The 15,833-nt window shown below is 37.5% G+C and overlaps 1 protein-coding gene across 2 annotated transcripts in view; it reads right to left on the bottom strand.

The window, feature by feature from the left end:
* SMC5 (structural maintenance of chromosomes 5) overlaps window positions 1-15,833 on the bottom strand; it is a 104,574-nt gene that overhangs the window by 13,259 nt on the left and 75,482 nt on the right. The window lies entirely within an intron of this gene.

Raw genomic sequence — 15,833 nt, 5'->3', positions numbered from 1 at the left:
TCTAAAATTCTTTTTGTGAAAGTTCATTTGTCATGGAAATTGTACAGAAATACCTCGACATTAAATAAGAAAAAGCTTTTCGAAGAAGGCCCTCTTGTGGAAGAAGTAAGAATTATTCACAGAATTTCTTATGAAAACTATATATATTAAAACTGTTATTTTAGTAACAGTTCATTACAATAAGAATCAAATAAAATGAAAACCATTTTCTACATGAGTAAAATTAAGTCACAGGTATCATCAACTTTTACTAAAACATTCGCTGTAAATTAACACACTTCTCCCTTTAATAAAATTTCATTCCAATTTAGTTGATTTCAAATTCAAATGCTAACCATTTGTTTCAGTTACCAGAAAGAATACACATTTAAAAATATAAAAATCATTCATTTTTTTAAAAAGTCAACTTTAAATTTTAATGTAATACTTGAAATTTAGAAAATAATAATCTTAACTTTTAATACACAAGACCATAAATTCTACTTACACTAATTTAATCATAAACAATAAAATAATGGGAATAATACTATTTCCTTGTAAAATGTTTTCTTCAAAATTATACACATCTAAGTAAAAAAAAAAATGTCTCCTCTGAAATTCAGTTCTTTTTTGAGGGAGTGGCAAGCAGGTAGCCTGAAGAGAGGTCATATGAATAGCACAGAACTCCTAAATTTGGTATTAGTATAAGCAAATAAATGTAACAACTTTCCATTTTTATAACTAATATTAATTCTGATGTAAATCTGTACTTTTAAAGGAAACATGGCTTCATGCTAAGCACCACACTAGGCAACTTGATGTATATTATTAAACTGAGTATCATAATATCCCTCCAAATTAGATAGGTATCATACTCATGGCTGCAGATAATGATTAAGCTTGGAGTGGTCAGGAAACCTGCCCACGGTCAAAAACAAAATAACAGAAATTTTTACCAATCTCTGTGTGTGGATTTACAGACAGCTTACTAACTTGTCCTAAAAATAGTCCATAAGTTAGTGACATTACCAAAGAGAGGCTTCCAACCATTTGCCTTTCTCAGGGGATGTTTTATAGGTCTGTTGCCCTATTTATCTTCCAAAAATCTGAGAAAGTATCAAACTCCATGGTGGTTAGTTACCTCTAAGTCCCCTCATGAATACAATCTCTACTGAAATTTTGTCAATCTTCTTTTGTGAATTTATTTTCATGACAGAAAAAAGGACAAAACCAAATGGTAGCAATAGTTCCTCAGAGCAACCTGCCATGTGTTCAAAGGGACAAGTAGGAAAAAAAATTTCTCTTTGGTTCAAATGAAGCTGCATAGCAGGAACAGATAAGACAGATAAAATCATGTGCAGATAAACAGCAGCAAACACGTGAAGAAAACAAGAGTAGGTAAAAGAGAAAGTGAACTACCATACACGTATTCTACTACATACTTTTAGTCATCATTCTTGACTCTCTCAAATGTGTGGCAAATGACTAGGATCAGACAGCAACAAACATGTATCAAGTATGCACAACAAGAAATGAAAGAACCTTACAAAAGGGCTGGTAAAGTATTTATAAATGAGAAGCATTTAACATTTTATTTTTTATTTTTTTAGAGATACGGTCTTACAATGTTGCCCAGGCTGGACTTGAACTCCTGGACTCAAGTGATCCTCCTATCTCAGCCTCTGAAGTAGTCGGGACTATAGGTACACTCAGATCATTTAAGAACTTTCAAATCAACATATGAATAAGAAAAACAGAGTGGTATAAAATATTGCTGAGGAAATGCAAAATAAAGTCAGAGGTAGTGTTAAGTAAGGTTACTTATGTATGTCAAGGAAGAGTTCTGGTTTTAAAAGCAGCAATGGACTCAGAATGACAAAGGTGAACAAACGATACAGGAAAGACACAGAGGTTATGAACAATGGTAGGAACACTGGAACAGTCAACCAAGGTAAAAAAGGCCAGAAGTTGGAAGTAGACATTAGAAGACTACTGTAAAGCTTTGGATCATGTATAACATTATAAAGCTGTAGATTTCTGCAGCAGAATATAAAAATGAGTACAATTTTTTTTTCCCGGTAGTTAAATGAGTACAAAATTAGTAAAAAGTGAGGCCACAGCTATTAGGACTTAATGCCTAGACAGGGCAGTAGCCGTGATAGTTAGAAAGAGGTGAATTAGGAATGTGGTAATGGCTAAATTGGGCAAAGGGCAAGGAAAAGGATCAAGAACAAAAAGAATCAAAATGTGCTAAGTTTCTCCAGTTAACTTTAAAATTATGCAAATGGCTGGGTATGGTGGCACATGCCAGTACTTTGGGAGGCTGAGGTGGGAAGATTGCTTGAGGTTAGGAGTTTGAGACCAGCCAGGGCAACATAGTGAGAACTATCTCTACAAATAAAAAATAATTAGCCAGGTGTGTGGAATGCACCTGTAGTCCTAGATACCTGGAAAGGCTGAGGCAGGAGGACTGCTTGAGCCCAGGATTTCCAGGCTGCAGCAAGCTGTTGACCGTGCCACCGCACTTCAGCCTGGGTGAGAGAGTAAGACCCTGTTCTCAAGGAAACAAAACAAAACAGCAAATGTGTTGAGAAATTACACATCATTAAAATATAATCAAAATAATACATAATAAGTTATGTTGGCTATTTGTGCTTTCTGAATACCCAAAATGCATTCAACTACAGGAATTTTAACTTTAACTTTGAAAGTGGCTGTCTTTGTTAAAAAAAAAAAAATTAGTAATTCACTGATTAAAAACAAAACCCCCTCCCCAAAAAACTTTCCTACTTTCCAGAAACACAGCAGTCAGCTCTACTCAAAACAGTATTTCTTGGCCAGGTGTGGTGGCTCACACCTGTAATCCCAGCACTTTGGGAAGCCGAGGTGGGTGGATCATTTGATGTCAGGAGTTTGAGGCCAGGCATGGTGAAACACCATCTCTATTAAAAATGCAAACATTAGCCGATTAGCTGGGTGTGGTGGTGCACGCCTGTAGTCCCAGCTACTTGGGAGGCTGAAGCAGGTGAATCACCTGAACCCAGGGGACCGAGGTTGCAGTGAGCTGAGATTGTGCTACTGCACTGCAGCCTGAGCGACAGAGTGAGATTGTCTCCAAAAAAAAAAAAAAAAAAACCCAAACACAGTATTTATCCTATTTACTAACAAAATGGATCAGAGGAGAACACCATGCCAATCTGTACTAATCTCAATCCATTTATAAGGGCTATTGGAAGAGTATCTCTCACTGTGTCAAGAGTGGGTTAAAGTTTAGGAGCGTACTTACTCCAAAGCCATTGATTTCATACTTCTGTAAATATGACACAAACAAATCATTTTCTTCTCGTTAATACTGATGTAAGAGTAAAACTTCAGGCACCAGAATCAAATATTGTATTGTTGATACGGTTTGGCTGTGTCCCCACCCAAATTTCATCTTGAATTCTCACGTGTTGTGGGAAGGACCCGGTGGGAGGCAACTGAATCATGGGGGCAGGTCCTTCCCATGCTGTTTTCATGACAGTAAGTCTCATGAGATCTGATGGTTCTATAAGGGGGAGCTTCCCTGTACAAGCTCTGTCTTTGCCTGCCACCATCCATGTAAGATGTGACTTGCTCCTCCTTGTCTTCCACCATGATTGTGAAGCCTCCCCAGCCATAAGGAGCTGTAAGTCCATTAAACCGCCTTCTTTTGTAAACTGCTCAGTCTCAGGTATGTCTTTACCAGCAGCATGAAAACGGACTAATACAACTGTGTTATTGGATTTAAAGCTATACATATTAATAGCATCTGCCTGATGGGTCAACTTCTTCATGAAACCTCTTTTATAACAACATTTCCTATAAGGAACAACCACATTCATAAGCTCAATCAATGAAGTAACTTCAGCATGGACTCTACAATTACTTACCAATAGAACAGATGAATAAGCAGCAGATGACATTCCCCACATGCCCAGGAAATAAGCCCTGATGAGGCTCTCCTCTGGTAGCTAGTTTTCTTCACTCCCCATTCCCATTTGGGACTTACCTTTGATTGCTCTTTGCTGGACACCGACTACCTATTTAGAATACTACTGCTATTCATTCTGCTATGCTTTCCTTCCTTTGTTCTTGGTGAAGGTGGGGAGTGGGGGAGAGGACTCTCCTGTCTTTCACATCTGTGGCTTTTGCCCAGTCCTAGCATATCAAACCTAATCTTCAGCTTTGTTTGGTTATGTGTGTTTGTGCCTGCATACTCCTAGTTGCTTATCTGCTAGCAAAATTGTTTTTCTTAAGTCAAAGGGTCTGAAGAGGTTGGCTTCAGAATAAAGTTGCTACTTTACTCTGATTTAATCTTTCCATTCACCTGTGCAGTCCTATGTCTACATTTCCTAAAATCTACCCTCTATGGATGCTTTCCACAAAAAGCCACCCCTATATAATTCATATTTATGTAACAAATACATTTATTACATTTAAATTAAGTGTACAGTGAATCACGTACATAACCCTGCCGAAGAGTGCCAGACTCTGGGGAAGTAGAATAGATGGGGAAGGGTAAAAAGAGACTCTGAATACATGAATAGGTTTAAAAATCTACAACAAATATGACAAGGGTTAACATTCGTTAAAGAGGGGTAGTGGACACATGGATGTTATGTTACTCTTCATATTCTTGTATATGTTTAAAATGACATAATAAAAATACTAATAAAAAGACAAGTGAAATAAATGATAAAACTCTAACTTAATTTTTTTTGTAACTCATTTCAGTTTTCCTCCCTAACTTTTGGGGTGTAACCAAGGAATCATAAACTGCAATATTTAAAGGAGACAACTTGATGAATTCTGACAAATATATACATCTGTAAAGCTATTACCATCAAGATAATAAACATACCTATCACCCTCAAAAGCTTTGAAATTACATAGTGCAGGCTCTCTTTTGGTCTGGTTTCTTCCACTCAGCTTCACTGAGATTCATTCATGTGTGTATCAGTAATTCATTTCTTTTTGTGGCAGAGTAATATTCCACATACCATAATTTGTTTAATCATTCAGGTGTTGCTGGGCATTAACCTCCATTTTTGTTGTTGTTTCTTTGTTTTGGGATAGGGTCTTGTTCTACTGCCTAGGCTAGATCACAGTTCACTGCAGCCTCAACCTCCCAGGCTCAAGTGATTCTCTAACCTCAGCCTCCCGAGTAGCTGGGACTACAGGCATTCACAATCATGCCAGGCAAATTTTTAATTTTTTGTAGAAACAGAGTCTTGCTATGTTGCCCAGGCTGGTCTCAAACTCCTGGGCATGATTCTCCTGCCTTGGCCTCCTAAAGTGCTGGGATTATAGGTATGAGCCACTGCACCTGGTCTTATTTCCAGTTTTTAGCTATTACAAAGACAGCTGTTATAGTGTACCAGTCTTTCATAGACATATCCTTTCATTTCATATGTCAGGTATATATTTAGCCCTTAAACTCCCAAATGATTTTCCACAGTGATGATATACATTTTAAATTCCCACCAGCAGTGTATGACAGTTCCAGCTGCTCCAAATTCTCAGCAATTTAGTATGATCAGTCTTTAAAAATTTTAGCGATTCTAGTGAGTTTATGGTGTAACTCATGCCTTTAATATAAACTTCCCTACTGACTAATAAGGTTGGGCAGCTTTTCTTTTTTATATGTATGTATATATATATATATATATATATATATATATATATATATATATACTTTTTCTTTTCTACCTAAGACCAGTAAAGTCAGGCTGGGAATCTTTCACGTGCTTATTTACTATTCATATACTTCCTTTAGTATGGTGAAGTTCTTTGCCCATTTTTTGACTGGGTTGGTCTTCTTTGTATTGATAGTTGAAATTATTTTTATAGCATCCATCAGTGGTCAGCAAACTTTAAATGCCAATAAGGAAATTAGGCTTTGAGAGCCACATGAGGGCCATATAAAGTCTCTGTCACATTACACACACACACGCTCTCTCTTTCTCTCTCTCTCAAACATATGAAAACTATTCTTAGCTCACAGGGACTTTACAAAAACAAGACCTTGGGCTAGATTTGGCCCACAGGCATAGTCCTCTTGGTCTACACACAAGTCCTCTGTGAGGTGTATTGCAAATATATTCTCCCAGTTTGTAGCTTGCCTTTTTGTAACAGCATTTATGGAAAAGCAGAAGTTGTTCATTTTGATGAATGCAATGATTCTTTTTCTCTTATAATTTGTGCTTTTTCTACTTTATCCGAGAAATCCTTGCCAAAACCAAGGTCACTAAGATTTTCTCTTACATTTTCTTCAAGAAATTTTATAATTTTAGCTCTTACATTTAAGTCTGTGACTCATTTGTATATGATACGAGGTAAAGGTATGGTTAATTTTTTACATATGACTATGCAATTGTTCCAGCACTACTTGTTACAAAGATTACTCTTTCCCCATTGAATTCCCTGGGCATCTTTCTCAAAAAAAAACCAAAAAAACAAAAAAACAAAAAAACAACTGACCATAAATACGTGGATGTATTTCTAGATTCTCTATTCTGTTCCATTGATCCATATATATCTGCTTTAATACAGATACAATGTCTTGATTGTTGTAACGTCATAATAAATTTTAAAATTAGTGGGAGTCCTGCAACTTATTTTTCAAAGTTGTTTTTGCTCTTCTAAGTCTATTGCATTTTAGAATAAGTCAATTTCTATAATCTGGCTGGGAATTTTATTGAATTTATAGATTTGGAAGAGAAATGACATTTTAAGAAATCCTGAATTTTTGATTCACAATGTATTTAGTTTCTCTCAGAAAAGTTTTCTCTCATCAAAGTTTCGTAGTTTTCAGGATACAAGTCTTGTAAATATATACCTAGAAGTTTTTTCCTTTTTTTTTTTTTGGGACAGCATCTTACTCTGTCACACAGGCTGGAGTGCAGTGACATGATCTTGGCTCACTGCAACCTCTGCCTTCTGGGTTCAAGTGATCCTCCTGTATCAGCCTCCCGAGTCGCTGGGATTACAGGCGTGTGCCACCATGCCCAGCTAATTTTTGTATTTTTAGTAAAGATGGGGTTTCGCCATGTTGGCCAGGCTGGTCTCGAACTCCTGACCTCTAATTATCTGGCCATCTCGGCCTCCCAAAGCCTTTCTTTTTAATGACAGGGTTTCACTCCCTTGTCCAGGCTGAAGTGCAGTGGTGAAATCACAGCTTGTGGCAGCCTTGACCTTCCGAGCTCAAGTCATCCTCCAGTCTCGGCCTCTCAAAGTGCTAGAATTATAGGTTTGAGCCACCATGCCCAGTCAGGTATTTCATTTTCGATGCTATTGTAAATAGTACTGTTTAAAATTGCAATTGCCAATTGTTCATTGTAGGTGGGGCCACAATGAACTTCTATATATTGAACTTATCTCCTACAATCTTCCTAATGTTCACTGATGGTTCTAGCAGCATTTTTGTAGATTCCTTAAGATTTTCCACAGAGATGATCATGTTTGGAGGTTTTTTTTTTTTTAAACATTTAATACATTTAATTTTTCTAGCCTTACTGCACTGACTAGAACTTCCAGTACAATGTGGACTAGAAGTGGTGATAGTGGGCATTTTCCTCATCCCCAATCGTAAGGGGACAGTTTACAGTTTTCCACTAAGATTGATATGAGCTGTTGGTTTCCAGATATCCTTTATCAGAATGATGAAGTCTCCTTCGATTGCTAGCTGCAAAAAGTCTCCTTCGATTGCTAGCTGCAAAAAGTATAACGAAGGGATGCTGAATTTTGACATTTTTTCTGTATATATTGAAATGATCTAGATTTTCAGTTTCAGTCTGTTAATATGGTGAATTATATTGATGAATATCCCAATATTAAACCAACCTTATATATCTGAGATAAAACTTAATTGGTTACAATGTATTACTTTTTATATATTGTTGGATCTGACCTGCCAACATTTTATTAAGAATTTTCAGGTCTATGTTCATGATAGGTATTAGTCTTTAGTTCTCCTATCTTTAGTATCAGGTAATGCTGGCCTCATATAATGCTTCAAGAAGTATTCCCTCCTCTTCACTTCTGGAAAATCTTAAGTAGAACTGGTATTAATTTTTTTTTTTGAGACAGGGTCTTATTCTGTCGCCCAGGTTGAAGTACAGCAGTCCAATCATATCTTAGTGCAGCCTTGACCTCCCAGGCTCAAGTGAGCCTCCCACCTCAGCCTCCTGAGTAGCTACTGAGATTACAGGTGCATTCCATCATGCCTGGATAATTTTTGTATTTTTTGTAGAGACAAGGTTTTGCCACACTGCCCAGATTGGTCTTGAACTCTTGACTCAAAGGTTCCACCTGCCTCGGCCTCCCAAAGTGCTGAGATTACAGTGTCAGCCATTACACCCAGCTGGGATTAATTCTTTTACAAATGCTTGGTAGAATTCACCAGCGAAGATTTTGGGACTGAAGTTCTCTTTGCGGTAAAGTTTTTAATAAGAAATTCAATTTTTAAAATAAATATAAAGTTAGTGTAGTTACCTATTATCTTCTTGAGTGACCTTTGGTAGTTTTGTGTCTTTTAAGAAATGTGTCCATTTCATCAAAGTTGTCAAATTTATTGGCATAAGGTTTTTAATCATATTCTCTTAATATCCTTTAATGTCTATAGGATCTGTAGTGCTATTCTGTCACGTTCCTTGCATTGTGGTGTGGAAACTCTTTCCAAGCAGTAAGATGAGGCAATCATAGAGCTCACTTTGCTTTTTACCCCTTCTCTCAAGGATCACTGTCCTGTGCTGTCTGTTGTCCAATGTCTGAAAACCTCTATTTGACATAGTTTGCCACATCTTTTAGTGGTTTCAAGTGAGACAGGAAATATGGTTCCTGTTACTTCATCATCGCCAAGAATGGAGGCTTTACTTTTTGTAATGAAAAATTTCAAACATATACGAAAGTAGAGAGAATGGTATAAACCTTCACATACCTATTATCCAGCTTCAACAATTATCAACTCATAACCAATATTGTTTCATGTATACTCCCGTCCTAAATGGCCCTCTCTCTGGAATATTTTGAAGCAATCTCAGACAGCCTATCATTTCCTTCATAAATATTGTGGCAATATATCTTTAAAAGACAAAGACTTTAAAAAAAAAAAACCCATAACCATAATACTACTATCAAACCTAAAAATATTATCAATAAATTCTATTATCAAGTACTGAGTCAGTATTAAAATCTCCCTGTTTTTTTCTACCTTTTAAAAGTAGTTGATTTGTTTAAATCAGAATCAAAATGAGGTGTACCCATTATATTTGGTTAATACATTTCTTAAGTCCTTTTAAACTTTTAGGTTTCCCCTTCCATTTTTCCTTGAAATATATTTCAGAAACTGTACTGCCCAATAAAATAGAAACTAGTCACATGTGGCTATAAAGCACTAAAATGTGGCTAAATCGACTGAGAAACTGAATTTTAAATTTGAATTTAAATTTAAAATTAAAAACTGATACTTGTTCCTAGCTATTGGAAAATGGAACAGCTTGGGTATGTGAACCTAACTTTTTCAACTGTCAGTTTTAGAAAATCAAAATATAGATCAAGTATTTTTGATGAAAATTTACTGACTTGAGATGTGTTTTAAGCATAAAGTATTTTGAAGACAATATGAGATACAAAATAGCTTATTAGTAAATTTTCAATATTGCTTATAAGTTGAAATGACAATATTTTGGATATACTGTGTAAAATATATTGTAATTCATTTAACCCATTTCTTTTTGCTTTGTAAAATCTGGCTACTACAAAGTTACATGCAGGCTGGGTGCGGTGGCTCATGCCTATAAATCCAGGCTTTGGGAGGCTGAGGTGGGTGGATAACCCGAGGTCAGGAGTTTGAAACCAGCCTGGCCAACATAGTGAAACACCATCTCTACCAAATATACAAAAAAATTGGCAGGGCATGGTGGTACGCCTGTAGTCCCAGCTACTTGGGAGGCTGAGGCAGGAAAATCGCCTGAACCCAGAAGGTGGACGTTGCAGTGAGCCGAGACTGCACTCCAGCCTGGGCAACAGAGTGAAGATTCTGTCTCCAAAAAAAAAAAAAAAAAAAGTTACATGTAGAGTTTACACTGTATTTCTATTGAAGAGTGCTGAAGTAAATATTTGCCCTACAGAGTTCCTTATATTCTAGGTTTTGCTGACTGTATTCCTCAGTGTCATCTAATATATTTCTTGCTCTCCTGTATTTATTGTAACCTGGTAGTTTTAGACCAGTGGTTCTGAACCAGAGGTACTTTTGCTCCCCAGGGGGCAAATGTCTGGAGACATTCTTGATTGTAACAACTGGGGTGAGGTGTGTGTGTGTGTGTGTGTACTACTGACATCTAACAGGCAGAGGCTAGGGATGCTGCTAAACATTCTAAAAAGCACAAAAAATTTATCCATTCTAAAATGTCAATAATGCTGAGATGAGAAACCCTGTTTTAGCGACTTACACTGCAATTTGATTTTTTTCATAAGACTATTTGATATGGTTTGGCTCTGTGTCCCAATCCAAATCTCATGTCGAACCATAATCCTCAATGTTGGGGGAGGAATCTAGTTGGAGGTGATTGGCTCATGAGGGTGGATTTCCTCCTTGCTGATCTCATGATATTGAGTTCTCACAAGATCTGGTTGTTTAAAAGTGTGCAGCACTTTCCCCATTCACTCTCTCTCTCTCTCGCCGTCACGGTAAGACACGCTTGATTCCTCTTCACCTTCCCTATGATTTTAAGTTTCCTGAGGCCTCCCAGCCATGCATCTTGTACAGCCTGAAAAACTGTGATTCAAATAAACCTTTTCTTTATAAATTACCCAGTCTCAGGTAGTTCCTTATAGAAGTGTGAGAATGTACTAACACAGAAAATTGATACAAGAGAAGTGGGGCACTGCTATAAAGATATCTGAAAATGTGGAAACAACTTTGGAACTGGGTAATAAGCAGAGGCTGGAACAGTTTGGAAGTCTCAGAAGACAGGAGGATGAGGGAAAGTTTGGAACTTCAAAACTTGTTGAGCGGTTGTGACCAAAATGCTGACAAGGATATGGAGAGTGAAGTCCATGTTGAGGTGGTCTCAGAAGGAGATGAGGAACTTACTGTAAACTGGAGTAAAGGGCACTCTTGGTATGTTTTTGCAAAGAGACTGGCAGCACTGTGCCCCTGCTCAAGAGATCTGTGGAACTCTGAACTTGAGAGATGATTTAGGGCATCCGGTGGAAGAAATTTCTAAGCAGCAAAGCACTCAAGATGTGGCCTGGCTGCTTCTAACAGCCTATGCTCATTTGCATAAACAAAAACGACCTGAAACTAGAACTTTAAAAGGAAAGCAGAGCATGAAAGTTTGGAAAACTTGCAGCCCAACCATGCAGTAGAAAAGAAAAACCCATTTCCTGGGGAAGGAATTCAAGGCTGCAGAAACTTGTGTAAGTAAATTAGAGCCAAATGTTAATGGCCAAGACAATGAGGAAAATGCCTCCAGGGCATGTCAGAAGCAGCCCCTCCCATCACAGGCCTGGCGGTCTAGGAAGGAAAACTTGTTTTCTGGGCCAGGTCCAGGGCCCTGCTGCTCTGTACAGCCCTGGGGCGTGCTGCCCTACATCCTAGCCACTCCAGGTGTGGCTAAAAGGGGCCAAGATACAGCTCAGGCCATTACTTCAGGGGGTGCAAGCCCCAAGCCTTGGCAGTTTCCACAAGGTGTTGGTCCTGTGGGTGTGCAGAAGGCAAGAGTTGAGGTTTGGAGGAGACACTACTTAGGTTTCAAAGGATGTATGGAAATGCCTGGATGTCCAGGCAGAAGTCTGCTACAGGGGCAAAGCCCTCATGGAGAACCTCTACTAGGGCAGTGTGGAAAAGAAATGAGGGGTTGGAGCCCCCACACAGAGTCCCCACTGGGACACTGCCTAGTGGAGCTGTGAGAAGAGGGCCATTGTCTTCCAGACCCCAGAATAGTAGATCCACTGACAGCTTGCACCGCGTGCCTGGAAAGTTGCATGCATTCAATGTCAGCCCATGAAAGCAGCTGTGGGGGATGTACCCTGCACAGCCACAGGGGTGGAGCTGCCCAAAGACTTGGGAGTCCATTCCTTGCATTAGTGTGGCCTTGATGTGAGACATGGAGTCAAAGGAGATTTTTTTGGGGCATTAAGACTTACATGTTTGCCCTGCAGGGTTTCAGACATGTGTGGGGCCCGTAGCTCCTTCGTTTTGGCTGATTTCTCCCTTTTTGAAAGTGGGTATTTACCTAATGCCTGTGCCCCCATTATATCTTAGAAGCAACTAGCTTGTTTTTGATTTTACAGGTTCATAGATGGAAGGGGCTTGCCCTGTCTCTGATAAAACTTGTACTTAGACTTTTGAGTTAATGCTAGAACGAGTTAAGACTTTGGGGGACTGCTGGGAGGGCATGACTGTGTTCTGAAATGTGAAAAGGACACGAGATTTGGGAAGGGCAAGGGGCAGAATGATATGGTTGGCTCTGTGTTCCCGGCCAAATCACATGTTGAATTGTAATTCCCAATGTTGAGGGAGGATCTTGGTGGGAGGTGATTGGATAATGGAGGCGGATTCCCCCTGTAGTTCTTGTGATAGTGAGTGAGTTCTCACAAGATCCAGTTGTTTAAAAGTGTGTAACATTTCCCCCTCTTCCTCTGCCATGGTAAGATGTGCTTGCTTCCCCTTCACCTTACACCATAATTGTTAAGTGTCCTGAGGCCTCCCAGCCACGCTTCCTATACAGCCTGTGGAACTGAGTCAACTAAACCTCTTCATAAACTACCCAGTCTCAGGTAGTTCTTTTTAGCAGTGTGAGAAGAGATACCCTATTCCATATTGGTGGTGTGTCCTTTCATTAGGATACACATAAATATCTGGTTATCTTTTTGTGATGCTGGAAACTAATGTAATCTGATTCATTAGCAGCTGCAAAGTAGTAACAGCCTAATTCCTTTATTGTTTATAAATTACTTCTTTAAAGAGAAATTTCTCATCATTTATTTATTTTCAGGATAAATGCAAAATTCTCTAACCATTTTTCAAATTCACGAGTCAGTTCCCAAGTATCCTCCCAAGTGACCAATATTATTTTATTTTAGCATCATTATATAAACTTGTACATTTAGACATTTTTTATAAGTTTCAATCTATTATCTCTTCATGTATGGTGGGTAAAAGATTCTTCATGTAGGCTCCTGGGTCCTGTTGATAACCAAGTCATCTGTGATAATTTTTTTAATTTTTGTTATGACAAGATGATCATGGTTAATCTTATATAAACATTTCTTCTCCTGGACCTGAAATCAGCCATTTTTCCAATGGGCTACTTTAGTGAAAAATAGTATTGAGAGGTCATAATCTAGGTCTTTTGAGTAGACAAAGCTAGGAAATGTTTGTTTTTTTGAGAAAATACATTGAGTTCATTCTGATATTTACATTCAAATTAAAAGCTTTAAGGTTTTATTACTTTTCTTCTTCTATATCTGAATCCCTTTTCTCTTATGCTAAAAACAGTAATTACATTAACGTAACTACTTATTTGTTTTACTCTATAATATTTTCAGAATAACATTACAAATATTAACATTGTGATTACTGAAAACAGTACATGATTTTTTTTTGCAATTTTTTTTTTGCCCTTAGAATCATTACAGTGTTTTATAGTCATTTGGAATAACTTTTCTCTGTTAGGCTATGTTGCTAACAAAACAAAGTTAGATGCATTTGTTTCACTGTGCTTTTACTAAGCTTGTCTTTTTGGAAAATTTCATTTAGTTTTGTTGGCAGATGGTTCCAAAGTGGAAAAAATGTAAGATCTATTTAGATGAGTGTAGCTTTTAACCTTGTCATTTCCCATCCCCAGTTAAAAAAAAAAAAAAAAGATTCTGGTATATCACTGTAGTTTTTAAATAAGCCAACATAAAGGCATAGTAATCACTTTCCCTGATCCTTTCTTTGATAGTAACATACTATAAAGTTTTCTCTCCTTTCTTTTTTAGACCTAAGAATATATATATATCACTCCATAGCAGCATATTGAGATATTTAAGCTTTTTAAAATTTATATTTCCATTTGCCTGGTATACCTTTGCTCCTCCATTTACTTAAGTTTTCATGAGGTATAATTTACATACCATAAAATTCGCTCATTTGAAGTGTACAATTCAATGACTGTTAGTAAATTTACAGAGCTAGGTAAACACCATCACAGTCCAACTTCACATTTCCATGACCCGAAAAGATCCCTTGCACCCATTCATCCTTTTATTTTAAAGCTTTCTCAAACTCTTTTAGATGTAACTCTCACATTCTGCACAATGTTGGAATTTACTTCCAAAAAATATTTTCATAGGTGAATTATATCCATTTGCATTTAATAATATGACTGATGTTTGGCTTAGCTCTGCCACTGTTTTATGTTGTATTTGTTTTTATGTCTCTTACATCTGTAAATAAAATATCTAGTCTTTAGTTATGTGATCTTTTTGCCCTGCCAGTCTCTTGTCTTTGTATATTTTTTTGGTATTTAGGAAGGCTTTTATTTTTATTTCAAAGGTTATTATCATGCAAATATCTTACATAATATCCTTATGTCCTTAATAATTTTGGGGGATACTATCTATTGGCTCCCCACTATAAATAATTTTGAAATTCTCCCTTATTTTCCTCTCCCAAAACATCTAATTTGAAGCAATAACTTTTTATTTCCTGAAAATATCTATAGGACAATCAGTAAATATATTCTATTTTACTTGCATTATTTCCTTTCTTACATTTTCAGAGAAATGTGCTTTAGTTACACTGTCAGACTTATAACCATAGAATAGATATTTTATGATCTCCTTTATCATGTAGCTCTAGTTCTCTTCAGTAAGGAGTTTTGTTCTGCAAAGGAGTTTCAGTTAGTTTGAGAGTTCACAAGGCTAGATCACCCCAGCACTATCCAGCCTTTCTGAAGTCTATAAAGTTGCCTCCCAGTTTTAGCTGCTCTCAAATTGGTCTCTAAGCGTTCTACAACTAATGGGACCTTTAGATATGATCAGGATGCTGGCAATCTGATATTTAGATTCTCTGAGCCCTCCCTTGCTGATACTATGCTAGTCTTGATGCTGCTGCTGATTTATTTTACCCACTTGTATTCTGGAGTTCACAGGTGTTGTATAATAAAGAATTTGACTGGGCTTTGTTGCTGGTTCCTCTAAAGTTCTTGGAATTGAGCAACAGGAAAGTCTGTAATACTCATGAGCCCCTTGGATCACTCCTGAGTTAATGCTAAGAATAAGACTCAGGATGAGGGTAGAAAATGCCACAAAGATCAACTGCATGATTTGAGCAATACACATGTCTTTGAGCCACATGATTTCAGCCCAACTTCCCAAACTCCAGGGAAGAGGGCTGATGATCAAGCTCAATCACATGGCCAATGATTCAATCAATTTTGTCTACATAATGAAACCCCAATAAGAAAACTGAGTACTGAAGCTTCGTAGAGCCTCCTGGTTGATGAATCAGGAGATGTGTGAGGAGGGTGATGCACCCTAATTGCACAAGAAAATAGTAAAGAAACTTTCGAGTTTAGGACCCTCCAAGATGTTGGTTGCCCTGTGTCTCTTAATTTTGCTAGTCCTGATTGTATCTTTTATAATAAAATTATAATCATTAAGAAGTGTTTTCTTGAATTCTGAGTTGTTTTATCAAATTACTGAATCTGAGGGGGGGTCATAGGAACTCCTGAATTTGTAGCTAGTTGGTCAGAAATACAAGTGACCTGGGGACCCCTAAACTTGAGGATGGTGTCTGAAGTAAGGGAACCGTGCCCCTATGGTATACAGTTTGATAGTGA

The sequence above is a fragment of the Macaca mulatta genome, chromosome 15 (assembly GCF_049350105.2).
Source record: "Macaca mulatta isolate MMU2019108-1 chromosome 15, T2T-MMU8v2.0, whole genome shotgun sequence".
In the NCBI taxonomy this organism is placed as follows: domain Eukaryota; kingdom Metazoa; phylum Chordata; class Mammalia; order Primates; family Cercopithecidae; genus Macaca; species Macaca mulatta.
This window is presented reverse-complemented; position numbering and strand designations above follow the sequence as displayed.